The sequence below is a fragment of the Opisthocomus hoazin genome, chromosome 1 (genome assembly GCF_030867145.1).
Source record: "Opisthocomus hoazin isolate bOpiHoa1 chromosome 1, bOpiHoa1.hap1, whole genome shotgun sequence".
NCBI lineage: Eukaryota > Metazoa > Chordata > Aves > Opisthocomiformes > Opisthocomidae > Opisthocomus > Opisthocomus hoazin.
The window spans coordinates 105,574,451-105,599,982 of NC_134414.1; the positions used below are offsets into that span (position 1 = coordinate 105,574,451).

Below are 25,532 nucleotides of genomic sequence, written 5' to 3' on the forward strand. Positions count from 1 at the left end.
GGGTCTGGAGAACAAGTCTTCTGAGGAGTGGCTGAGGGAGCTGGGGCTGTTTAGTCTGCAGAAGAGGAGGCTGAGGGGAGACCTTATTGCTCTCTGCAACTGCCTGGAAGGAGGCTGTGGTGAGGCAGGTGTTGGTCTCTTCTCCCAGGTAACCAGCAATAGGACGAGAGGCAATGGCTTCAAGTTGCATCAGGGGAGGTTTAGATTAGATATTAGGAAAAATTTCTCTACTGAAAAGGTTATCAAGCATTGGAACAGGCTGCCCAGGGAAGTGGTGGAGTCATCATCCCTGGAGGTGTTCGAAAAATGTGCAGATATGGCACTTCGGGACATGGTTTAGCAGGCATGGTAGTGTTGGGCTGATGGTTGGACTTGATGATCTTAGAGGTCTTTTCCAGCCTTTACGATTCTATGATGCTATGACAGTTTGGGCCTGTGAGTTGCAGATCCAAGCACCACAGTCAGTAAAGCAGAGCTGGTGTTCCTCAGGCCTTGAAAGCATTTGGTAGCCCTTGGGATGTCAACAGGAGTCCTACGCCACGAAACTACTGAGTAACTTTGCATTAAAGCTACTCTGTCGAAGCAAGTTCCTCCCTAGGGCCTGGAGAGGTTGAGTGGATGGGCAGAGAGGATGCAGGAGCTGCCTTTAGTACCCTGGAAAACAAGCTTGGAGCCACAGTTTCTTCTTGCTTCCACCCTCGAGTTCTCTAGATTTTCAGGGGACAGCAGGGACCTAAATTGCACTGAAAAAGCTGTTCTTTAGGCTTTCTATTACACCTCGCTTTGTTTAAACTAACTCCCGTTTCAAATTAACACTTGTGCCGTCTAGCTGTAACTTTTCTTGTAATAGGAGCCCAGCAACTGCTGTTTCTCAGTTGCTCACCAGATTTCAGCTGACCCTTCACCATGTGCCTAAGCTGTGATTATTTTTGCCATTAAAAAGCCATACGTCCCTTGGCTGTCAGTGGTGCAGTTGTCAGGGCTCCCTCCTATGTTTTCCAGCTGTTTCTGGCCACAACAGAAGCTGGATCATACAACTTGTTACCCCGGAGTAAGATTCTTTAGTATTTCTTTCAAGCTTTTCAGATAACTTTCTCCTTAGAAAAGTGGGATATATTTCGTTCCTCGGGGTCAAATGTTACCAGGCAAATTGTGACGGTCTACTTTGAGGGACTGGAGGAAGTGTCTTGATTATGCCAGTGGCATTTCTTACTTCAGGAGAGACCTCATCTAATAAGGCAACATCTGTTACGAACCTAAGGGAAACCATTAAAAACTGTATGTCAGCTGCATAGCAATTTTAATTATAACACTGACAAAAACAATTATGCCACCCTTTATATAGAGGAAACATCTGTCAAAAAGATAAGATGAAAGGCTGGGAGTTATTTATTTCTTGCTAAATTAATATTCTGGGATCCAGAGCAAAATTATTAACTTGGACATATTTCGCTCTATTAAAATTTCTTATTTTTAGAGTAATTCTTCTTACATAAGAGTGTTTAATTTCATTAAATAATGCTTATTGTCAGTATATAAATACACTGCCGCTCCATTAGAAGTGGTACATGCTTAGTGGGCTGGAGCACATCATATATGAGGAGGGGCTGAGGGAGCTGGGTTTCATTAGTTTGGAGAAGAGCAGGCTAATGGGGAACCTCGTTGCTCTTTTCATCTACTTAATGGGATGTTAGAGCAAAGAAAGAGCCAGACTCTTCCAGAGGTGCACAGTTGCAGCAGGGGAAATGCCAGCTGGATATTTGGAAATTCACGTTCCCAGTGTGAGTGAAGGCTTCGTGTGTGGAGAGTCTCTGATCTTGACTGGCCAAAGTCCCGAGCAAGCCCAGCAGAAGGTTGGAGCAGAGACCTGCAGCGCTCCTCTCCAGCCCAAGTCGCTCTGTAATTCTGTGATCCCTCTGCACTGCTCATTTTCAAAACGTAACACCTTTAAGCTAGAGAGTCAAAGAATAAATAGGTTTGGTTTTGTTTTGCTTCTGTAGTCTACCTGTGTGCTTTGTTCTATTTTAGGAATTGTCCATCCTCCTCACGATCCCTTGGGCTCTGACCTGTGCTTCTATGCGTGTGTGTTGGCACACTGTCAGCGGTAGGGACAAAAGGGGGAGTTCTGTACAGGCTTAAGAATAATCATGGTATCAGCACCATGCTGCAAATTTTTGAGATTGTTTTTCTTGTTGTTGCAGACCTACTGGTGCTTTCTTTTTTTGAAGGAGTGAGGGAGAACTGGCTGTGGTACTCCAGAGTGGAGTGGCTAGAAAGGGAAAAGGAACAAAAAGGGATGAAGACTAAAGAACAAATTGCTGCAGAGTCGTTGTACTGGGATTCTGTGGTAGTCCAGATGATAGATAAGACTTTTTTTCAGTCCTTGCTCATAAATGTCTTGTTTGAAAGATGAACCACTCTTCAAGTGAGTGCTGAGGGAGAGTTTCTGTTTTTTTTTAGTTGCCTTTCTCTGCAATAGCGTCTCAGAAATATGCCGGACAGTTACCTTCTTGTAGTGAATTCAGGTGAAAGAACTTGTTAGATTTTTGTAAAGTATGTAAGTACATGGCATTTTGCACTAAAAGCAATGAATGGTGGTCTGAGGGGATAGCTGGGCCCCGTATTTCTGACTCAAGCAGCTACAGTGCTGATTTGTGAGTTCATTGGCAAAGACAGGCAGGAGGAGGAGAGCAGCAGCTGATGGTCAGGGCACCCCAGGGAAGGGCTTCACTCCGTCTGCACACCATATTCTCACTGGGGCCAAGAAAGGAGGGGAATGAGATCCTAAAAATGTAGAGGTTTAAAGCACAGAGAGGGAATGCGAGGCAGCAGGTATGTGGAAGAGCTGCATTGCAGCCAGGACTCGGCACGGCTATGACTTACTCCTCCAGAATTCCTCTTGCACCACTGGGAGAGGACACACAGGAGTGAAAACCCTGTCGTGCTGTCAAAGTATGCGCTGCGCACTCATCTGCATGTTGGCTCGGCTCCTCTGCCTGGGTATGTTTGGGATGCACGTGTCCTTCCTCCTCCTCCTCCTCCTCCTGCCGCCGTGGGGAGTGGCGTGGCTGTGCTGGGCTGGAGCAGCCCTTGGCGGGGGACCCGCACGGGGGGCTGGTAGGTGCTCAGAAGCACGGTTTGGCTGACAGGCCCACGCCTCCTCCTGCTCCTCCTCGCTTCCCCGCAGTACCAGGGATGCTTCCTTGTTCGTTTTTCGTTCAGTAACGTAAATAAACAGAGTCATCCTGAATTTGAAAGAAAAGGCCCAATGTCTCTGCCCCCAGAAGACAATTGGCAATGAAGCTCCAGTAGTGACTGTCTATAAGATCACAGCTTAAAGGGACTCAGGAAATAACATCTCTGAAAAATAAAAGCCCAGCTATCTCGGTTTGAAATAGCAACTTCAAACAAGGTGCTGTTATGATTGAAACAAAGGATGAAGCTCATTGACTCCGCCATTCAAACACAACTAAACCAAAATATTTATACGGGGTTGGGGAAACGGGGGGGGGGGGGGTATCAAACAGCCTTTCACTCAGATGTATATTCTTTGCAGTTAAAACACCGCTGACTGTCCCCACTGAAAAGTTCTCCCCACGGTGTTTGGTGCCCAAAGTGTGACCAAGATCATTTCTGCGAAGGCATCTTGGTGAGTCACAAAGTACAGCAAGTTATTCATGTGCGTGTCATTATTCTGAGCACATGCAAACCAACATTAATAATTACTGTGGAGAAAAAAATACTATGTCAAAGTTCTGTCAGCATGTTTGAGCAGTAACAGAAATTGCTACGTTTTTGCCATAAAGAGCTACATTTCACCGTCATAAAACTGAAGGAAATTAAGCTAACTGCCAGCTCTGTAAAGTATAAAAATTTGAAGTCCTTATGCTTCTGATTTTTTAATTAAGTGAAAATGTTACAAGCGTGCCTCAAATAATGTTGCCAGTAGACAGGAGAGATGCCTAACACATGAACTGTAGCATGATGTCTCATATGACTGAAAAAACGAAGTCTTTACCTTTCATACTAAAGCAGAAGATTAGTCGTTAAACCAGCTAGTGCTTAAGAGATTGCTCATACCATTTTGGGTGTATTTAATTAATTTCATGCATTCTGAGGCATAAAATAAAAAACACATGTTAATATTTTAAGGCCAAGTGTACTCAGAAACAGCAGAGTTTAATAATGGCTTTTGGATGACTGTGTTCGAAAAAGTGCACTTGAGCCTCCTTTGGCAACAGAGCTTTTTCTTTTATTCACGGCATTTCAGGTACTCCTGGCTTCATTTAAGAATTACCTTGTTTGTGTACAGGCTTACAATTCTCCTGTTCAACTCACTAATCACTGTGATGTTCCCTTTATCACCGCATTTGCTCTCCCGGTGATGTGGGCAGCGGCATGCTTCTTGTATCAGTAAGGGCAGTACTTCATCGTGTGAGAGGTATGGTTCCCCTCTTCTCTCCCATCGCCAAAAAATATAGGAGTTTTGCATCATTCTTCTGTGGCTGTAAAAGTTGCATGCTGGCCCTTGGTAAGTTGTCAAAACTATTTAAAAATTTACATTAGCCCTATGTATATTGATAATGATGTTTACGCCGCAGAAGGGGAGAGCCCATTGCTAGGAAGCCGTGCTTGTTGCTGCCGCGTTTGTACTTCTGCCAGTGGGAGCTGTCTGTGTGAGCACTGGGTGTATTTCTGGAGCAGCGGCTGAAGATCCTTTCTTTCATACTGACAGATACTCCTGCGTGTGAGTGCCCAAGCCCCAGCATAATACAATTTGTTCATCTTTTGTGTTTTCTGTTACCTTCTTCGTTATTCTCAACCTACTTCATTCTCACCCCTAACCTTCCACAGCAAATTCCCAGTTTGCTTTTTTTATCTCATTGGCTTGTGTTTGTGTAGTGAACAGTACAAGCCAAGCGCTGGATGGTGGCAGATCTTGTGGCACAGAAAGTGAGCACGGAGTCATATCTAATCACTTGTTTCTTTCTGGCAAGAAAATACGATGACTTCATCCATGTGTCCCTCTTACTGCATGTTTAGTGCATATACATGTCTTTACATAAAAAGCACCAGTGAGTCTCACTGTGGTCAGTGAATAAGAAGAATATCTCTGTTTACACAATATTTTGAAATTCCTTCAGGGCCTGGCAGGTGCTGTGTGTTGGGACCTACAGGACATGCATTTTTCAGTACTAAGAGTGAGGAAGAAGTTGCTAGCCTCTTTCTTGACCTAAGCAAAAATTCAGGGGTAGACCTGGAGTCAGGATCATTCATTCCATTCTGTGTTGATGATCTCAGCCTGAAGCGTCCAGAGCAAAAAATCATCTATTGAGTGGCCTTGACTAAAATAACACTTATGCAAGAACTATATCCTATTTTATTGACCTGCTCTTCTGTTGGAAGACCTGTTCAGGCCTTCCTATCTCAAGGAATTTAACTGCAATCTCACAGAAGGAGGAAAAGGAAAGACAGTGCCAGTTTTAGCTGAAATTGGATGTATACATTGTTGTGTCCACTGGTGCATTTGTTGGTAGACTTGGAAAACTGCCTGTCTTTGATTCATAGACATCTTCTCTGTGAAACACTGCTCCATCTTAGCCAATTTGGCTGTGATTTTTCTTTTACTTCCCCAGGGGCATAATGTCAAATTAGTCATTTTTACAAGAGACGAAAGCTTTAATACAGCCACAACATACGTTCTCTGGAACACAGACAAGATAAATTTGCTCTATACAAATATAAGCAGCAGTTGCTGTATCTTCTGTCCTGGTTTCTTTTTTTTCTTTCTTTTATTCCCCCACCTCTTTTTTTTTTTTTTTTTTTTTTTTTACAGTGGAGCAGGTGCAATGCCTGTATCTGTTATCAGTATCTAATATGGTTTAAGCAAACACTGAATTGCTCACGTTGTCTAGGTGTTGCATGTAGTCTATTAGTCATCCCGTCTACTGCTTATCAGAATGCAAAAAAACAACATTTGAGATGAGTCATTAAGATTCATTAAAGACTATCTTTGTCGTAACAGCAAATGAGGGAGAAATATGGAAGGGACGGGCAGGACTATGGCTAATATTTGTGGAGAACACATGACATATGCCATATACCAGGGATCTTGAAAACAATGCTGTTTGTGAGAATATTATTAGCAGAGTGAAAAGTGAGCTTAGTTGTGTTGATCGACCCTAGTAAGCAAATTCTGTATTTGGAGTTTGAAATAATTAGGTTTTGGAGGGAACTGGATTATAGGGCATCGGGGAAGCTGATATCCCACACCAGTGTCAAACTGGGGCCAAACCGTCAGTCTTGCTTCACCCCACGTACAGCGTTGTTAGTGGCAGAAGCCCTGGGGCACTGTGGTCCCCTTGCCCTGCTAGCAACGTCCTCAGCAGACAGACATCCCTGCAGGGTGTGACACGGCCACTCGTGTGGCCGCATGTCCCTGTCCTGTGCGACGGCGGCCGCCTGGCCCTGCACGAAGCCTGGACACTGCAAGCTCTCTGCGGGCATGTGATGGCATGCAGGGCTGAAGCCACCACCACTGCGTTGACACTGGCCGGCGAGCCCACTGACAGGGACAGCCTGTGCTGGTCTGGCGTAAGACAAGGGGGAAATAATTTTCTTAGCCCACGAGAATCTGCCGGAGCTGAGGCATTGGGTTATTTCCCCCCACAGGAACAACAAAATCAGTTTCAAAAATACTTATTGAGGTGTATTTTGGGAAAACACTATAAAAACAAAGCAAAAACTAGTCATGATTGATCAAAACCTTGCTTTCTTCTTACTCCTGGCTTTTTTTTTTTTTTTAACATGTTTTTATTTTAGATTGTGTTTTTCACAAACGGTGGGTTTTGGTGAAGCTCTGGATGCATCAAGCAAAGGCTTCAGCTTGCGGGAGAGCACTGTAGGCAGTTCCCTTCCACTCAAATCTCGGTGTAGCTTTTTCCCCACCAGCACAAAATCCCCTCTGTGGGCCAGATGTACTTTTCTCCTCACACAGATGAGTGTTTCTGTAGCTGAGAAGTTGGTCCTGCTGACAGCACCGAGATTTCTGGAGTCACTGCTCACTTGCAGGTGTGAAATGGATTGCTCTCTGGCCTTGGGCAGATAAGCAGCCGTAGGAATTGTTTGCTTTTGTGCCTTTTCCCAGCACTGGAAATCTTTTAATTAGGGGAGAAATAAGTTGTCCGCATCATTTCTTTTTTTCTGTAGTGCAATCTCTTTCCTTTGTCTCAGTGCAAACTGTTTTTCGTAACGTGGCTGATTTATAAAGAAAGCTTATGCTTGCCCAAAAGTCTTTAAAAGACCATATATAGTTGACTATGACCTTTACAGTAATCATTCTTTTGCTTTTTTATCGGTGTCATCCAAGTGATTGCTACCCACATCACAGTGTCAACTCTGCCCACATATGGAAACTGAACTTTGGAAGCAATATGCTCTCGGGTCCCGCTCAGGCGAGCTCTGCTGATTTCTATCGCATGTCTTTAAGCAGAACCTCTGTTGCTTTTGATGTTCTTAAATAAACCCAGGAGAAACTAGCTGTTTTGTGGAGCTCTTATCTCAGGGGAACACACGCTTTGGCCATGCAGGAAACAAACTGAACAGATTTTAAAAGATAGGGATTTTGATCTCACCTTCTTTAAATTCCTTCTGTGCTCTCACAGAAACCTCACATTTCTGGGAACCCACACCCAGTGTGTGCCGGGGTTTAAGGCTGGCAATCGTCTTTAAATACCCTTTCCCTGCACTTGGACCCTCTCTCCCTTCCCAGTGTTTTAGCAGCTTGCAGCCCTGCCTCAGGCTGGCTGAGCTTTTGCTGTTTGCTGCTGGCAGCTTCCAAACACCAAATGCATTTGGGGCAGTGCTGTGAAGATGCTTGCCAGCAGGGACTTGCTGGACTCTCTCCCCCAAGGGCCAGCATTTATGCAGTAGCAGTGTCTCCTAGTGTAAAAACAAACAAAAAAAAGGTTAAGGATTGTGTGTAATATGTCCCATAGATCGTAAGTAAAGCATCTGCTTCCCACATCAGCCATCTTGGCAATAAAAGCTTCCCTCACTTTCTTTAGGTCGCCGTATCCTGTGTCGTTACACGCTCCAGTGGAGAGTTTAGTTACTGAGAAAGAGGTGAGGAGCTCCTAAATGAGCACACTTCACTCCTTTGCTGTTTTCAAGGATATTGAAAACACCTAAAGGAATTTAGTTTTTCTAGGACATGTCCTTCTCCCATCTCTGTGTGCATACCCTCCTTTTCCCTTGAAAGGAACATGTCCCTAAATAAAAAGTTTGTTTATCAAGCGTTTGTTGCACAGGTTCATGCTTGCTCTGCAACGATGTGTTTTAGCTTGGATTTAGCTTGAGGAAATGAGAGTCACGGAGTCACTCAGCCATATTTTTCTTCTGGCTTCCTGTTTCCCCCAAACAACTTTTGAACCCTTTGGTCAACTTTAACTGAAGCCGGGAAGGATCTCATGATCTGTGGGAAATAAAATTCTTACTTGTCTTAGAAAGAAGAGGCAGCAGAGTAGATAAAAGACACCAGAGCTAGTGCCCCCGTGGAGATAAAGGCAGAAACATGGGCTCAACTGTGTTTGTTTCCAGAGAATCGCGCAAGAAATAAATGCTATTAACAAGAACCTTTGATCAGAGCTCACATTTTACCAGGCTTGAGATAAGAGTTTGTATCTTGTTAGAGATGAGATAAGCCACCCGAAGACGCAAGTCACAGGAGCTAAGCATCATTTGTCCTCCTGCTTGCAGAATGACTTTTTGCTTCGCTAAAGTGTGATGCTTATTTCTACTCAGTGGTTTCTCGTCACTCCGTCGGCTCTGTGTGAGTCAGCTCACTGGTAAGGACATTTGGTGAGGTGTGAGAGGAGACCTGTGTTGCTGTTTTAGTGTTGTCTGAAGAGCAGAATTGCTAGGATCAGCCGTAAATCTGCTCCCAAGACTGCAGGTGATGGGGCTGGGTGGCTCTCAGGCTTCACAGGGAGATGCCGAATGGACCTGTCCCTGTCCAAATGAGAGGCTATTCAAACTCTATTAGGTAGTGAGTTGGCAGTTTCATTTGGGAACCTATCTGGCAAATGGCCACTGATATTGATACTTAGGTTTGCCAAATCTTACCAGGAACGAGCAAGCAGGCATGGAAAATGGACACCTATGCACCCCTAGAGAGTGAATCAGAGATCTTATTTTATTTCAGGAAGATCATTAATCCCTCCTTTTGCTCCTCCCCCAGGTCTGTAAGTAACATGGGGACCTCATGCTAGAAGACCCAGTGGGAAGAGTGGCAGAGTACCTCCCGCACTCTTTTCCTTGCTATGGCAGTCTTCCGGATTTCAGTGCTCCCTACCTAAATCTTACCAGTTTCCCACGTTTTCGGTATTTCAGCATGGAGTGTGTATCTTAGATGTTCATTACAGAGAGTACTCTCCATACCCAGTAGTGGTGGGATAGCTGATACGTTCAGTTTTCTGATATTTGGGATATTAATCATGCATGTGAAGGTCATAAGTAATTGAAGTATGTGCGCTGAGCAGTGTGGAACACAGGACCTGCACATCTTTCATCTTTGGGTTTCAAAAAAAAAGTCTTTCTCACTTATCTGTTTGACGTCTTTTGTAAACAGTAAATTCAAGAACAAACTTTGTAAAGCTCTTAACCCTAATCTTCCTTGTAAGCGGCAAAGGTCAAATTACTAATTATGCTCTGTGTGTGTTTTCGTCCTCTGAGTCTCAATTTTCAGGCTTGGTTTTGCTCCCAGGGACTCTGTGAGGCTCTTAGTTAGGTCAGGTTCTGTACAAGCAAAGCGATCCGTTCCGTTTCCCAAGACCTGCCGTCTAGTTTAAAGAAGGCAATGGAGTGCAAGAATAGCTTATACTTTATAATGCATAAGTGGCAGGTTTCGAGCCAAGGTTTACAGAAGGAGAATTAAATTAATTTGTATGGGATACCAACTTGCTCTCTAACTCTATTATTTAAAACACATTTTCTGTGCCCTCCAGAAGAAGCCCAGTGGATAACCAGCTGCTTTGCATTTTTCAGGTGGAAGAAGCAGCAGTCATTCCAATCTGGAGTGCGGTGGGAGCTGCAGGAGCAGGTGAGAAGGTACAAAAGCAGGCATGTAGGAAGGACTAAGTCTCATGAATCATGTCTCTGGTAAGGGCTCGAAGCCTGTGGCTGATGTGATGTAAAGCCTTGGGGAAAGAGGTGTTGAAGTGACAAACCACGAGGATGACTTTAGCGGCAGCATTTGCAGTGCAGATTGCGTGGAGAAGGGTTGAAGATGGAAGAGTCAGAGAAAAAGTTGCAACAGTTCAAAGGGAAGAGGAGTGCCTGTTCGAAGAATTATATTGCCTGTTGCTTCTCTACAATATACTGGTTTAAAGCCTAGCAATAGTTAAATGAAGCCTGTTTTCCTGTGTCTCTCCCTGGTGTTTTCCTGATTAATTCAAGCTTCACCAGGTTTCTCTTTCAGCGAGGACATTGACAAAGTCCCTCTCCCCTACCCAGTCGCTTATTTTCAGTAGAGACAGGAACATCTGAGACCTCCTGTCTTCAGCCATATGCAACTGGAGTTGGATAGGGGGTCAAAATTTATTAAAGGAAAACAGACAGTCACTTCAAACGTACCGTGATCACTTATTTCCTTATAAAAATGTGATAAAGGTAGCCAAATATCTGAATTAGTTTAGCAGCTTTTAAAGATCAGTTCAATGCACCTTAATGAATTATGTAGTGTATTTTTCACTTAAAAATATAGTATATTTCACTTTACTCTCTTGAGCTAACAACATGCCAGAAATGGCTTTTGGTTAACTAAGAATTGAGAGAAGAGCTCTGAGAAATGTTGTTAATGTATTGTGCTGTTGGCTAATGGTTTGGTTCCCTTACTGGGGCAACACACTGCGTCGGTCCCAGTAATGACTTCTCTGAGAGATGGTGGTACTTCTGAAGAGCAGGTGTTTGAATAGACAGTTTGAACATTTGATAGCATACTCTGAGGTGTTTGGATGAACTAGTCATTTAAAAACAAACTCAATGGGCATGCATCTCTAGGGAATAGTAAACAAAGTTGTAGTCATTCCTAATTATTGGGATACAGCTCTGTCATCAGCTACTTCTCTAGATACTATTATTTATAGAAATAATTACTATGCAGCATTTAAATTTGGGATGCACACTGTTCTTTAATTGGGGGCTGAACTTGTATTTGGTGATCTGGATTCCTATCCTTACTCACTTGTCTATCATTTATAAAGATTATATATCTGGAACGTGACCTGTACATAATTACAATTAATTAAGTCACCAGCAGTATGCTGAAAAACTTGCATTTAAATCAGGGGTTGAATAATTAAAGCAATTAGTTAGAACTGACTGTTTGTAATACGGCTTCTTGAAAATATGGAATAATTGCTAATCTTCTAGGCAGAGATGGACAGAACATCAGCCTGGTATTTAATTTTGTAAATATGAATTACGTGAGGTGGTGCAAGTACAAAATCCTTTTTTTCCCCAAAAATTTTCAGAGGTAAGTGGTGTGCAACCCAACGGATTATTTCAGGGCACAGTAAATTCAGGATGTCTACATGAATCCTCAAGCTATTAGAGCATTTCCTCTCTTGGCTTTCATCATTTTTATTTATAATCCTTAATTTGTGTGGTCAGGACAGTGCCACTCAGAGAGTAACAGTCCTTCTTCACACCCTACTCTTCCACACGCTGCCGCCGGTGCTTGTCCGTACGGCTGCATGCAAGCTGCAGCATGACGGGCTACCCGTGGGCTCCGCACCTCCCTTAGCAGGCTCCCCGTTGATTATTTATTTCAGGAAGGCGTGAGGGATTCTAACACCCACGCTCGGCAAACTCACCTCCCCGTCACTGCGTGCTCGTGCGCAGGCTGTGGCTGGAGCAAGCACGCCACGTGTGGGAGAAATCAAGAGGAGGAGATCAGCCGGCGTGGAGAAACCAGACCCAGCTTCCCCTCCCTCCACCCCAGCTTTGGCCGGGGCTGACGAAGGGGCTCACCCAGCCCCAGCCCAACCTGCCAGCATGTTGCTTCCAGGCAGATGGCCTGGATAGGGCAGTCCCCAGGCCGGTGTGAGCCCCCTGCCCCTGCCTGGGGAAAGGCAAGGGACTCAGGGCGGGATGAAAATGGGAAGGTGTCCAAGCCAGCCATCCCCATGGAGGAGAGCCTGCCCCTGGCCTCGCAGGGCAGCAGCTGGGTGTCTTACACAATGCTGTCGTCAGGCGGTGGTGGGTGATACGATCTGCGTCTTTCCCAATTTGGTCACCGAAAAAATGTGTCATGATACCAAAAAGTATCAGTCGGGCACCCTTCGGAGAAAGAGCTGAGGACTTCCGAGGGCTGTGGTGGCACCAACTCCTCCTCATGCGGTCCCAGCCCAGGGACGGATGGGTTCTCCGTGGGCTGGGGCTCCAGGGGAGAGATGAAAGTCCTTGCTGAGGGTGGGTAGCTGTCATAGTCTTGCCCCGGAGCATGTTGCCTGACACCTTCTGTGTTTCTGGCTTTTCCTTCCTCTCTGTAGCTGAGCAGATAGGCTGTAACTTGGGCGGGCAAATTTTCGTCTGTGTTGTCAGGCATTGAGGGTGGGATGCGTGACGGCTGCACTGCGTGGAAGGTGAGCTCGCTGTGAAACGGTTTTGATTTTACACAGATTTTTTGTCTTTTTTTTTTTAAACCTGCTGTGGAGACCATTATACAAGATAGATTGGTTCAATTATTTAATTGAAAGCTCAGTTAAATAATTTATTGCAAGAGCTTAGTTTTCCTGCTTATACCCCAAGAAAGTTAAGAGGATATTGCCAAATTTTGCTCTTAGAAACACACATGCATTTTCCAGAACATGGATAGTTGCTTTCTATGTTTTTCCTATGTCTGTTGTTCTTTTTTTTTTCAAATCCCATTTGAACGAGAGGTGAGTCATGTGGAAGTTTTGCATGCTTAACGTTGGGCATATGCACAAAGCAGCATTGGTGGGACCTTAGCAGGACACCTAACCCATCTCCCTGCCCCAGGGCTTTGCTGAAGTAGGCTTTGTGCTGCTAAAGCAAACAGAACGATTCAGTGTCCTGTACGTGGGGGATGGCTCCTAACCAATGTGGAGATATTTTTAGAAGTTGCTAAAATGATGCTTCGTAAAACACCGATCAGGCAGCTCAAAAAAGGAAATAAGAGTGGAAAAGACTTTAGGAAAACAATACTGTATTTTTAATTATCAGTCCTTTTGATGTTGTCAGCTCATACCTTAAGCAACAGGAATAATTGTTTAACTTCCTTCCTATTTAATGTGGTTATTTTATGGCTTACAGAAATGGTTTTTGCTGCCAATGCTTGCCATTTACAGCGGCGGCTGTGAGACACACAGGGCTGGCCCAGGGGAAGGGCGTTTCGGGCCACACAGCAGCCCCAGCAGCAGACAGAAGCATCCTTCACAGAGCAGGCAGTGGGATGCCTCCCTGCTCGCTGCCCTCCGTCTACTGCTTCTCCCTCCTCCATCTTCTCCTCCTCCTCCTGGCCCTGCTCCCTGCGAAGTGGCCGCCCGGTTCCCCCTCGAATGCGTGACAGCAGGCTTCCTCTCGCCCCAGCCCCAGCCAGGCTCTGCCCAGCTCCCCGCAGAAGCGGGGGCTGCAGGAAGGTGAACAGAGGCGAGAGCCTCTCACCTCCGCTTTTACGGGGTCACGTGTCTCCAAAACCCTTCTCCTCACACTGTCGCGCAGCTTTTCTTGCAAAGCAATGCTCGCTTGTGCCTCTCTGCTGCTCTTCTGTTATTTTTAAGGACAGATTAGCACTCTTTAGGAATTATTACTGTAGCAAAGACCCACTTCATGAAGTTGGGCTCAGTTTTCTCCATCATTAGAGGTAGGATTTAGAAGGAGAATGGCACTGTCGGGCAGCTCTGCCCACGCTCGCTAGTTTGGGGGACTGCAGTTCTGTCTGGGCTGTGAGGCGTCTTGCTTTTCACAGGAATCGTGCGTTCACCTCTTGCAGTCCACTGCAATTTCAGCTTGCTGGGGCTGAAATGTTCCCATATGTGGTGAGGAAGGGTCTCTTTGGGACGGGGTAGGGGTTTGCAGGTGCACCCTAGAGTTTGCTAGCTGAGCTGGGAGAGGACAGCCTTTCTCTAAATGGAAGAAAAGGAGGAAGCAAATCCAAGTTTGCGGAAATAAATCATTTCGGTGCAAATGGGAATAGGGTCTCAGGGGGTGCAGGGGTACTAAAGTGTATAGAAATGCACAGGTCTAAAATTAAAGCAGGATTTAATCATCTGCCACGCTGCATGCTCTAGACAACCGAGTGGGCCTATTCTTACAGCCCATGACAGTTGAAGTTCTGACTGTGTGGACGAAGCCTAAATTTATTGCTCTATTTTTTTCCTGAAATTTAGTAGTCCTGGTGGCCTAGGGTGGGACATGCTCAGCTCTTCAGATAAATTTATCTTAGGTCAGCGGTATCTCAGATTTTTTCGCATCACTTACACTCGCAAAGAAAGGAAAGAGTTAATATTCTTTCAGTTGAAACTCTTGCCTTTTCATGAGTTAAACCTGCTGAGAAGGCAAGAAAAGGATGATACTGCCCATAGCATGGTCCCTGTTCAGTATGACAGCTTGCAGGTCAGCACAGGGAGAGACCGTAACACTCAACAGAGTCCCAGCGTGCCGTGGAAGTGGTCCGTAGGATGTAGATTTCCCCACCACAGTGTGGAAAGAAGCTTGGATAAAACAAGCAGTTTGGTTTCTCTCGCCACTGACCCCAGAAAGGGTGCTCTGAGGTTCTGACTCCACGTGGTGGGAGGTGATGTGGGCTGTTCAGTCAGGGAGATTCACGTTCAGCAGAAAGGAGAATACTGAAAGGATGATAGTCCTGTGTATGCAGCTAGCCCAGAAAGAGAATTCAGCTCCTGGAAGAAAGCTGGGGAATAGTGGCCTGCAAGAAGGCTCTGAGAAGTTGCCGAGATACAGGTTCCCTTGTCCATACATCCTCTCCTGACAAAACAGGGCTATTCTGGGATTGCAAAAACAATGGCACAGACATGCCACATGTGTTTAGCACTGTGCAAATATTGCCTGTATGGCAGAAGAATTTCCAGGTAGCACAGTAGTCAGCTTTATAGACTATGTTCTTCAAGAAGTACAAAGGGGCTGCAGCATTGCAGAAGATGGAGTCTTTGTCTTCATCTGAAGGAACCATCCTTAAACTACGAAGGCCCCACCATGCCAGCAGAGCAATGCGGCTGCTTCAATGCCCCTTCATTATTAACAGTGCAGCTCTGGGGATGACAGGCCAACATAGACTGGGAGTGATACATAATGGAGAAAATTACCTGTTTTGAGAGAGACTTTCACATCTTTTGCGGCTTTCCCTTTTCCCAGTGATGCAGAGAAGGACACCTGCCGCGGTAACACTGTAAACCCTGGAGAATTCCTCCATGTGTCAATAAACTCCGGCCTGAGCATTCACATCTCTTTAGTTGTAAACATTCTTAGCATATCTCTTCTCTGGGATACATACAAGATGTACTGCACTAAAATGCTGCTATATTGCTGCTGGCTGATGCAGTTCATCATACTTTTTGTTGTGTTTCACTTGTTTTGATTGTCACCAAATAACTTGCAATGAGACAATTTTTTTTGTTATGATAGCTGGTGAATATTGTGTTGGGGGAAAATAAAAGTTTAAGTGGGAATTTTCTAATCAAAGTTACTGTTCTTTGTTGTTTGTAATCTCGAAGAAGACAACACACAAATGACAAAGAACGGGTAGATGGATGAGTCAGTGTAAGTAGTATCGGATGCTTTTGAAAGAAAGACTTCTTGTATAAACACCTGGGTGATCTGATGAAGTTTACCACACGTACTCATGATAAATTTGTTAAATACTATTTAAGACTCTGAGCAGTCTTTGGAGACCCTCTTCAAGTGCTACAGTATTAGTGGAACACATCTTTCAGATCTTCCATACTGAGCCGAGACAGAGATTTCAGTTTTTTTCTTTTTCCAAAATGGAAACAATTTTAAAACTCTGTGTAAGTGCTCATTCATGCTTAGCTATGCGTAGCTGGATTTAGAACAGTGATCCTGGCAGCGTTTTTTCTTTCCCTCTAGAATGCATATTTTCCATTAAGTAGTGTAGCTAATGAATGTTGCTACTTGTATGAAGCCTTTTTTCCAGGTTACCAGTGAATCACTTCAGGCTGTGACCTTATCTGATCTTGCATGCTCAACAGGGCTGGGACTAATCAATAATTGGTGAGATTTCATCACAGAGATCGTGGGTGCTGCAGGAAGCAGTTTGGTGATTAAGTAGTTGGCACTCTTTCTCTCAACCATTAATGAAGCTCTGTCCCATCGAAGCCTGAATAGGACTTTGCAGCCTTTTGGTTGGGATGGAAAATTGAGATCTTCACTGCTCATCTTTCATAACTATTTCATTGCATTTTCAGTGAGTGAGCACGAGAGTAGGAGTATTCATCCAGGCAGTCCTGGCCAAATTCCAGTTTTGATAATTGTTTTCTGCCTAACTTCCTTTGGTTTCAACTTAGACTGTTATTCTTCTTTGTTTTCTAACCCAAGTTGTTAAACTGCTGGTATGAGTGCTTCCCAGGCCAGTGCTGGGAATGTTGCCTGGCGGAGGGAGGTGCGATTCTGCTGCCTCTAAACTTTATTGAGTATTTTGACCTCTTCTCAAAGGGCGCTCTCTGTGAACGGCTGATAGCGTCGTGTGGAAACATCTGGACAGGGTGAGCTTTTCAGCTTCCTGGGCCGGAAAGACTTTAGCTACTGAGGTGCACAGATGTAGTCTGATCTGAAGTTTGATGTTTAGATCATAGACAAAACTCATGCTTTTTTTCCTCCTGTGACAGCCTCTGGGAATTACTAGTGTTGGCGTTAAAGTGCTCTGTAAAATGTAGAGGGAACGTCTGAATGCCTTTCTTGTTTGTTTGTCTGCGCTATATGTAAAGACAGCCTGGAAAGCTCCTGGTGTTTGTTGTCAGTGGCATTCTCTGAATGCCTCCATCTCCCTGCTCCTCATGGAGAAATACAGCAGATTTAGGAGCTGATCTCCTGTCCCACCTCCCCACTTCTGCTTCAGGGCTGCCCCTCTGGGGATGGAGAGAGAACCTGGAACATTCCTCTGGGCTAACAGGGAATTGGGGGTTGTGGGAGGGGGGAAAGACTTGATATTCCTGGTATTTCTGAGAATCACAGACTCAGCTTCTAGTCAGAAATATGTGCTGCTGAAGTGAGCACTAGGTTTTGGAAAAAGCAGTGTTCCCTCTACCTCCAGGTAAACCAGTCAGATTACGACAGATCATTCAGAAGATTTCTGTGCATCACGGGAGAGGCCAGTTCCAGCCCCTCACTCCTCCTTTCCCAGTCCAGCTGCTGGCATTGCCTGGGGTGCTTCTTTGCAGCAAGAAAATTCAAAGGGTTAAGAGGAGACACTGGCTTTCTCAAGCTGGAGCTAGAGCTGCTCAGACAAAGCCAGACAAAACCAGAGCAAAATAAATTTATCAGAATCAGATTGGCTCCAGCTGATGTGAGAGTTTTTAATTTCTGTGGGGAAAATGAGAATCCTAAACCCCTGGCTGAAGACCATGCTATGGATGGACGCCTTCTCCTGGCTGCAGCTCTGCCAAATGGAGCTCATTGCCGCTTTCCCCATCCAGAATTATCCCTAGTCACATCTCCTGGTGGAGTGTTCCTTGTGCAGGAATGGGAGAACTAAAACTTGCTTTAGTCAAAATGAGCAAGTCGCCTTGCACAGCACACACAGAAGGTCTTTGCTAAACTGGATTCATGCAGTCCTCAAGGAAGGTCTGCCTTGCTGTCCAGGATCTTCAAGGTGCTTCATCTTGAGCTCGGTGACCTGACACTTCTACGCCTCAACTTTCCTTAGGGTTGTCTTGCAGATAAACTCTGCAAGGCAGATTGGATTATTTTCTGCTCAGCTGAAGCACCTCACCTGCGCGGAGGAGGGCCGGACCCCCTGCCCTCTGCCTGCGTCAGGCAGCATCAGGCAGCATCTGTGGCGCAGGAGCGCTGCTACGGCAGCCCCTCGCCCGCTGTGCCAGGTGGGTTTGCAGCCTGGGCACCCCTGTGCCTCCCCACACCTCCACACAGGGTCAGACTGTCGGGCCTGTCTGGGCACACATCGGTTTTGCGGGATATTGTCACCTGGCGAGTCCCAATGGACATTTTTGTTCCCATGTCCTACATGCCACATAAATATGTGAGCAGCAATAGACCATGCCCAGAAAAGCTGTAAATAATGAAGCCCAAGGAAGGTTACGGCTCCCCAGCTATGCTACGGTGACATGACCGTACAGATTGCGGGCAGCACTGAGCCCCAGCAGAGCGAGCTCACATCTGTCTTTACGTGGCCACATAAACACTCTCTAGTTGTGAGAGGAAGACAGCACTGTGTTGTGTCTAGATGGGAAACTGAGGCAAAGAGGCTAAGCATCTTGTCTGTCTGCCTGACGGAGCTGAGAAATGAGCCTGGACCTCCTTCCAGTACCCCTAAAGCAAACCCTCCATCACAGCTACCCAGGGTCTGAAAACGATCAGCTGCCTGGACTGGTCCCCGATGCTCAGGACCAGTTATTTCCTGGTACAAAATCTCCTGTAGCTTTAAATCATGGCTTTATTTTTAGATCAGCTCTACCTCAGCCCTAATTACATTTGTACCCATCAAGTGTGTGGTAATGCTCATAGGTCTCTGACTAGTCCTTTAGCGTAAGAATTAATTTGCGGGGTTGGAAAAGGCAGAATGGCAGGTGTTTCAGGGTAGCATGTCATTGAGGTTTCACCTGCCCCATAAGGCTGCTAAAAGGTGATGTCCCAAGAGAAGACAGGAGCAGCAGTGGACACTTCGTTTAAGAAGTGGTGGTTCAGGGTCCTTCTGTACCCTCTCATTTCAGAACATGGCCGTATCTTAGCCCTAACTCTTGACAGAGAGCACATTTTTAATGCTGGTTTGTTAGAGAGTCAGAAGCATTTGTGGGATTGGTGTGGGAGTACAAAATTGTTTTCTGATGAGGAATTGAGTCAAAGTTTGTTGGCGTCTCCTGTAGTGGCTGTTTATATGTAAACTTGAAACCACACCAAGCAAACGGAGTGAAACCATCCAAGGCCTAAAATGTCATCTGGCAGCGAGGAGCACTGCAAATACCAGATTAGGAGAGCCCAGAACCAGCTGGCTGTTGTTCGCGCTGAAGTGAGTGCTCACCAGACGTTCAGAAGCTGGCCACAAAGCCTTTCTAAGCTCACTTGCTTAAGCTTCTATAGTCACTGCTCCTCCTTTTAGGATCACAAGCAGGCATGAAGGGTGCTTCTGTTTAGCTGTAGGAAAGAAGGCAGGGAAAACAGCACAAAGTCAATAGTTTTAGCGTCCTTTCTCCTGTGATCCATAGCAAAGACCCGGCTTCTTCTCCCTCTGTAGTCAGTTGCAAATTTTTTGCTGGTTTTCAGCAGGACTAGGGTGAAACCAAAGTATGATGACAAGTCACGAAGGCTATATTAGAGACTGACGCATGCTCCCTGAGAAAACAGCTGTGGTGGTTTAAGAGGTTCTTGCCTCCTCTAGCTGTTTTGCTCCTACCCCTGTGGTGGAGGTTACTGCTCCCAAGACGGTGCCAGAAGAAGGGAGTGTGAGACCTTGCTCTGTTTCACAGCCTTCGTATAACCCCGCTTTCCTGGGAAACAAGCCCGTTTGCAGTTGCTGGCTGTGAACTGGAGCAGGCAAGCTGCTGAGACGTGGGTACGCATGGCTTCGGGCACCTCTGCTGTGGGGTGGCCATATCCAGCAGCAGGGCGGGCCAGCCAGATGGAGGTGATAAGGAAGCCGCAGCAGCAAGGTTTGTCAGAGCCCATTGTCAGAGCCTGTCGGTATCCATTGTTCCCTTTACTGAATTGCAGTTGTGCCTATTGCACATCTCCATACTTGGTTCCACTTAAAAACTAGACCCGAAAAACAATGGATAGAGCTTGTTGGTCAGGAAGTGTTTCTTTTTATACATTAAAACACATGAGTCTTTGTTGTTGTTGTAGCAGCAACATCCTGATACACTTGCTGCCATGAGGGGTGAAGGAAGTTTTCTGAATATAGCTAGTCTCACACTAGAAACTTAACCCTTTGAGGCCAGGAAGTAACCATCACATGTTAAATCTCAACTGTCATGGGAAAGGATGAGTTTTAAAAGCCGTCTTTGAAAGATTGTCTTTAAACCAAATCTTACCCAACTTTACACTCAGGGAGATGAGTATTTGCATATATGCGATTCCAGTGACCTTGATGGAGTTGTTTCCCGGTATAACTAAAATCCGAAGTGGAACTTGCAACTAGAAGCAAATATGTTTTTGCACTGTACTTCAGACGGATTACTAATGTAACAGCTCTCGTATAGTGTAACTCTGACTCCTTTAATGTCTTTTTTTTTTCCTGTGATGCTGATGTAGCTTAGAGTTTATTCAGATCAAAAGCCCACAGCTCTTAGCATCCTGCCCCACGACATTTACCTAGAGCTCTCGCAACCTACTGTGACATCAGTTTTACTGTTAAGCATGTCGTTGACCTTCCCAGGTCTCAACTGTGTTTATTATATCGTTCTTTATGACTCTTTTTGAACACTGGTATTTGTCCATCTCAGGAGGTCTATGCACTATATAGCTCCATATATTTTCTTCAGTTGTATGGAACATCACTAGGGGTTATGGGTTTTCGCTCCTCACAAAGCGAGGATTAACCAGCTGGTTAATTTATAAGTCAGAAACTGAAATCATCCAGTAGTTCAGCCTCTCACTTCAAGAAGCCTTTGTGGATCATGGTAATGTGGCCCATGGAAATTAACTTCAGATGAGAGAATATGGAGGGAAGGGACCGGGATATCTGTCTCGGTTCTCATGTACAACTCTACTGTGGGTCCCATCCCAGTGGCAGGGACTCCTGCATAAAATTGAAAACCTGAATTCACATGAGGTGGGTGGAATATATAGCAGACTACCTACAGAAAAGTACAATCCACACTGTACATGGTTTAAGGTGGGTATGTTTATAGGGAAAGGGGAATTTGCTCCACTTGTGTCCAGGAATTTGAGACTTATTTTTGTTTTTGTAATAATCAAGCATGTTCAGTAGCATAAACATAATGACTGAAGTAATACCTCATAAAATACTCTGAAAATGATGATGAATACATTTAGATGACACCTAAATATAATGAGTTTTCAGCCATGGCATACAATGAACTCTTTTCAATGGAAAATCGAGGTTTTCAATGCAATTCATTTAGCATTTTCATTTTAACACTTCCTCAAAATCAATTGCAGCAGAAAACACAAAGCTCAGTGTGCTTCTTCAACCCAAAACACAAAGTAGTCAAGAACTTCTGCTATGAAGAAACAAAGTCTCTCCAGGACAAAAATGCAATCTTTTTGTGCTACCACTGATGACATGGCTGAAGGGCTTTTCCAGTTTGCTGTCAAAAAAAAGGGTACATCTTCACTGCTGATTTAAATGCAATGTAATTGGCTAAAGTTTGGTTTGATGTTTTTCCTACTCCAGTTACTTTAAGGTGGATAAAAGCAGCCCCTCAGTGAAATGAAATGTGGGCAGTTGGGTACATGCTGGTCCTGGACTCAAGCATGTATTGTGCTAAGGTTGCTGAGAGGTTTATCCTGGGGGTCTCCGCAGGAATTTTACTCATTTTATGGATTTTTACAGGGGTATTATCTCAGCATACAGGGTAGCTGGGGGGAAGTCATTAATGACTAGTTGTACCCAGAAGGAACAAAGTTGCCAAAATTGTCCTGTTAGCAATTGAAGCTGTGTGCTAGCTGCGGCTTTAGCCTGTGCTTCCTGCAGGGAAGCGAAGATTGTTTTAAAAGGTACTAAATGCAAGTAAAGATCTTTAAGCAGGCTTCAACTAAAAGGCAACACTCAGGCTATATGTTTTGCAGTGAGGACAATCCCCGCGTATTTCTTTCTGGACTACTTATTTTTGTTTCATTATTAATGGCTTCACTGGAATTCCCTTTATAATCAGATTTTGGGGGAATAGCGGGACCAAGAAAAAGCCAACATAAGCAACCTCCCATCCTGTCCTTTAAAAATAAAAATGAAAAATAAAGTCCACCAATAACAGTTTGTTCTTTGGTAAGGGGCTAATGGGATACAGAATTTGGCATGCTGAAACAGCAACTGGAATGAAGATATTATCATAAAAATCACCTAAATCTTGACTTCATTAAATCCTGTTTAATATGATCAACATTTTTTCCTGGCCAAAATTTCTAAAGTTATGTAATAAACTCTGTGTGCCTTATCCTCCAGGGTTATTTCCACACTCCATTAACAGGCTATAGCAGGTTTTTTAAATATGCAGCACGGTATGGTGTGTACCTGGGAACAAGGAACAGAAAGTTCTTTTCAAGATTGTATGTACATATGTCTGTAGGCTGCATGAGCTTGCCTAAACAATTCACACCATTATCAAGAAGATCTTGGCAAAAACAGGAGAAAAAGAGATTCAGTAAGTTACATAACAAGCACATATCTCTTTCCTTTTTAAGCGATGGCTGTTTCCACTTAACAAATGATATTTGAAGCATTTCATAAAAACTGCTAGCAAAATCAATTCCCATGGTGCCTTCAGGAATGGAATTGATTACATGTAGGTTGGTAAAACATTGTCTTCAGTTGCCTAATCTTCTGGGTAAATCCAGATGTTTATGTTCCTGGAGATTTCAAAATCTAGATTTGTAAATATTTGATGCTAAGAAGTAAATTCAGAAAGAGTTAGGTTAAGAAGAGTGGATGGGCAAATAGTTTTTTTTTTTTTCCAGGCTGACAGACCTGACAGTACTGTAGCGTTAGGGAGCAAGCCACCCAGAAATCCCCCCCAGCCAGCTACTGAACATGCACAGATCCTGTATTTCTGGTGGTATGTGGATATTTCAGAGTACTGGAGATGGTCAGATGATCAGACCTGTTCACAGGGTGGGTGGGTGGCAGTGGGAGTGCCGGAGTCCCAGCCTGGCCACCTTCCCCCAAAAGCTGTACTCAGTTTAGGAAGATTTTACCACTTATTTCTTTACCCTCAGTTGCATCAAACACGCAATTTTTGGTAAAAGCTGTAGAAATGGAAAGAAATTGCCTAAATGCTTTCAGAAATTTTTCACTTAGTGGACCAACAGGTGTCGAATATGACTCAAATTTCTGGGATACTGAAGGCTTTGACCTAAGCGTTCAGTCCCTTGTAGAAGAAAAGGCCCACTGCCAGAGGCCAGAAGGCCAGCCAGATGATTGTGCCGTCTCTGGACAGGGGACACCCCGAGCAGGGTGCAAGAAGGGGGTGATCAGATGCCCACGCTTCCTCCAGCGCATCCTCCCCACGCCTGCCAGCCACCGCACGGGGACTTCCCGGTCCAGAGGCTGTATGTGTGGTTTTGCCTTTAACAGCTCACAGCGGACTCTTCTTCCATGAGCTGGACTAATCTCTCCAGGTATATTTTTGGCTTCCGTAACATCCGATGGCAACGAATCCCTCAGTGTAGCTATGCGCTCCGTGAAAAAGGGTGTGTGTGTGTACGTGTGTGCGTGTTGGTGCGTGCATGTGCATGTGTTTTAAACCTATTTCCTCTTCTCTCCACATCTCGCAGTGTGCGAAATGAAGAAGGAATGTCCCGTGTTTGCCTCCTTGCAATCACTCCGGCTGTCACGCTCTCTCGCTCAAACTAGCTGTGTCATCTCTTGTGCAAGCCAAGGGCTTCTCATCTACTGATAGGTATTTTTACCCAGTTCGCATAGAAGCTGAAGTGCTCTAGTTCTCCTTAATGTTGTCACAAAATCAAAGATCTGGGTGCATTTATATTAACAAACACTGCTTTGTATTACCTTAGCTGATACGGTTGTCTTGTGCTTACTCCTCAGTGGTGTCGTACTTCGGTTTGGTCAATGCCGTTATTTTCCTCTGATACTGTAAATTGTCTCTGCTCCTTTAAGCACCATCTTGAAATAACAGCCTTGAAAAATGCAAGGCGGGCTTGATGTGAGTCTATCTGTTATGTGCTGAGTTAGCTCCTCTGCTAGCCAAGACAAGAAAGCTCTGGAAGCAAAGTGCTTTGTCCAAAGGGGAAGAAGTCTCTTCTATCCCTTTCCCACAATTAAGAAACAGCTTTTGTTGAGTTACAAGCGAAGTCACTTACATAATCCATGGTCAGAAAGCTGGGCTGGCATGCTTTTGGATGACTGGAAGTAGAACAAAGGGAAAAACAATATTGACATTTCCCAACTGACCCCAAAATGAAAACCTCCCGTTATGTTGGCACTTACTGCATGGCCACTGTGTAATGTGGTTTTGTACTGACTCCTTAAATTGCGATTATCTTTATGTAACTGTCATTCATTTGTACATGGGTTTCCTCATAGAAAATGCATCAATGTCACAGCTCTCAGGTGTGTGGAAATATGTTCCCAAAGCCTTTCCCCAGCTCTCCATAGAGACCTGTTCTGCTTCCCCCCACAACACCGCTCTCTGCTCTGCCTGTATTTTAGGGGGAGCAAATGGTGCATCCACCTTGCTCTGGGAATAGTGACTTTCCATGCCTTGGCCGTCAGGCCTGGGTGGGAGAGGGTGCCAGAGGCAGCTTGGTAGGACAGGGTTGCGTGGCAGCAGGCGGCTCCCAGCTCAGACAGGTCTCTCTGCAGGTTCCTGGTGCTTTGTTGTCTCGACAGTAGGACTGGAAACCACACTGAGATACCAGCCACATACAGCTCCTTCTCCTGCCTTGATACAAGCCTATTCCCTTGCTGTGAAAACTAGGAAGAAGTGATGCTTTAGGGAAGGTGAACTCTCTCTAGCCCAGACTTGCCAATGTTGACGGCTTCAAAAACAGTGGGAAGTCTGACACTCAGATTTGTTCTGCATGTGTGCATTGGCTATCTGGGGGCATTTCCAGGTGGGCAGAGCATTGTGTTGGCTTTGCTGCATATGAACTAGTGGTTTTTTTGGTTTTTTTTTTTTATTTTTGATTTTACTTCATGCCTTAGAGTCTTGGGGAACTTTCCAGTGTGCATGTTGTAAACCATAGTCTTGATCTTCTGGGCAGTCAGTTGTCTGTGTGCCAGCATCTCCCTGAGCTTCTGACCACGTCTGGAAGCGATCTATGGGTCAGTGATTGTGTCAGGGTAAGCGTGTGGGATGGGCAGGATAAGCTGCATTCTGCAGAAATCTCTGTAAAGATTAGCCAACTTTTCTCATGAAGTCTCTTCAGAACGGATGGGATCCAGGAATCACAGAATCACAGAATCACAGAATAGTAGGGGTTGGAAGGGACCTCTGTGGGTCATCTAGTCCAACCCTCCTGCCGAAGCAGGGTCACCTACAGCAGGCTGCACAGGACCTTGAATCGCCTGCCTCCTCCTGAGCTGTCCTTAACAGTATCACAATGAGCTGCCCCAAAAGTCCACCAAAATCTAGTGCTATGTATTTTTTGCACAAACACAC

At 45.0% G+C, this 25,532-nt stretch overlaps 1 long non-coding RNA gene across 2 annotated transcripts in view; it reads left to right on the forward strand.

The window, feature by feature from the left end:
* Positions 1–10,044: 10,044 nt before the first annotated feature.
* Positions 10,045–25,532, forward strand: part of LOC142364829 (uncharacterized) — a 33,824-nt gene continuing 18,336 nt past the window's right edge. For both annotated transcript variants that reach the window (XR_012766353.1, XR_012766354.1), the window contains exon 1: positions 10,045–10,099. This is a non-coding gene — a long non-coding RNA (uncharacterized LOC142364829). The remainder of the gene's footprint in view (positions 10,100–25,532) is intronic.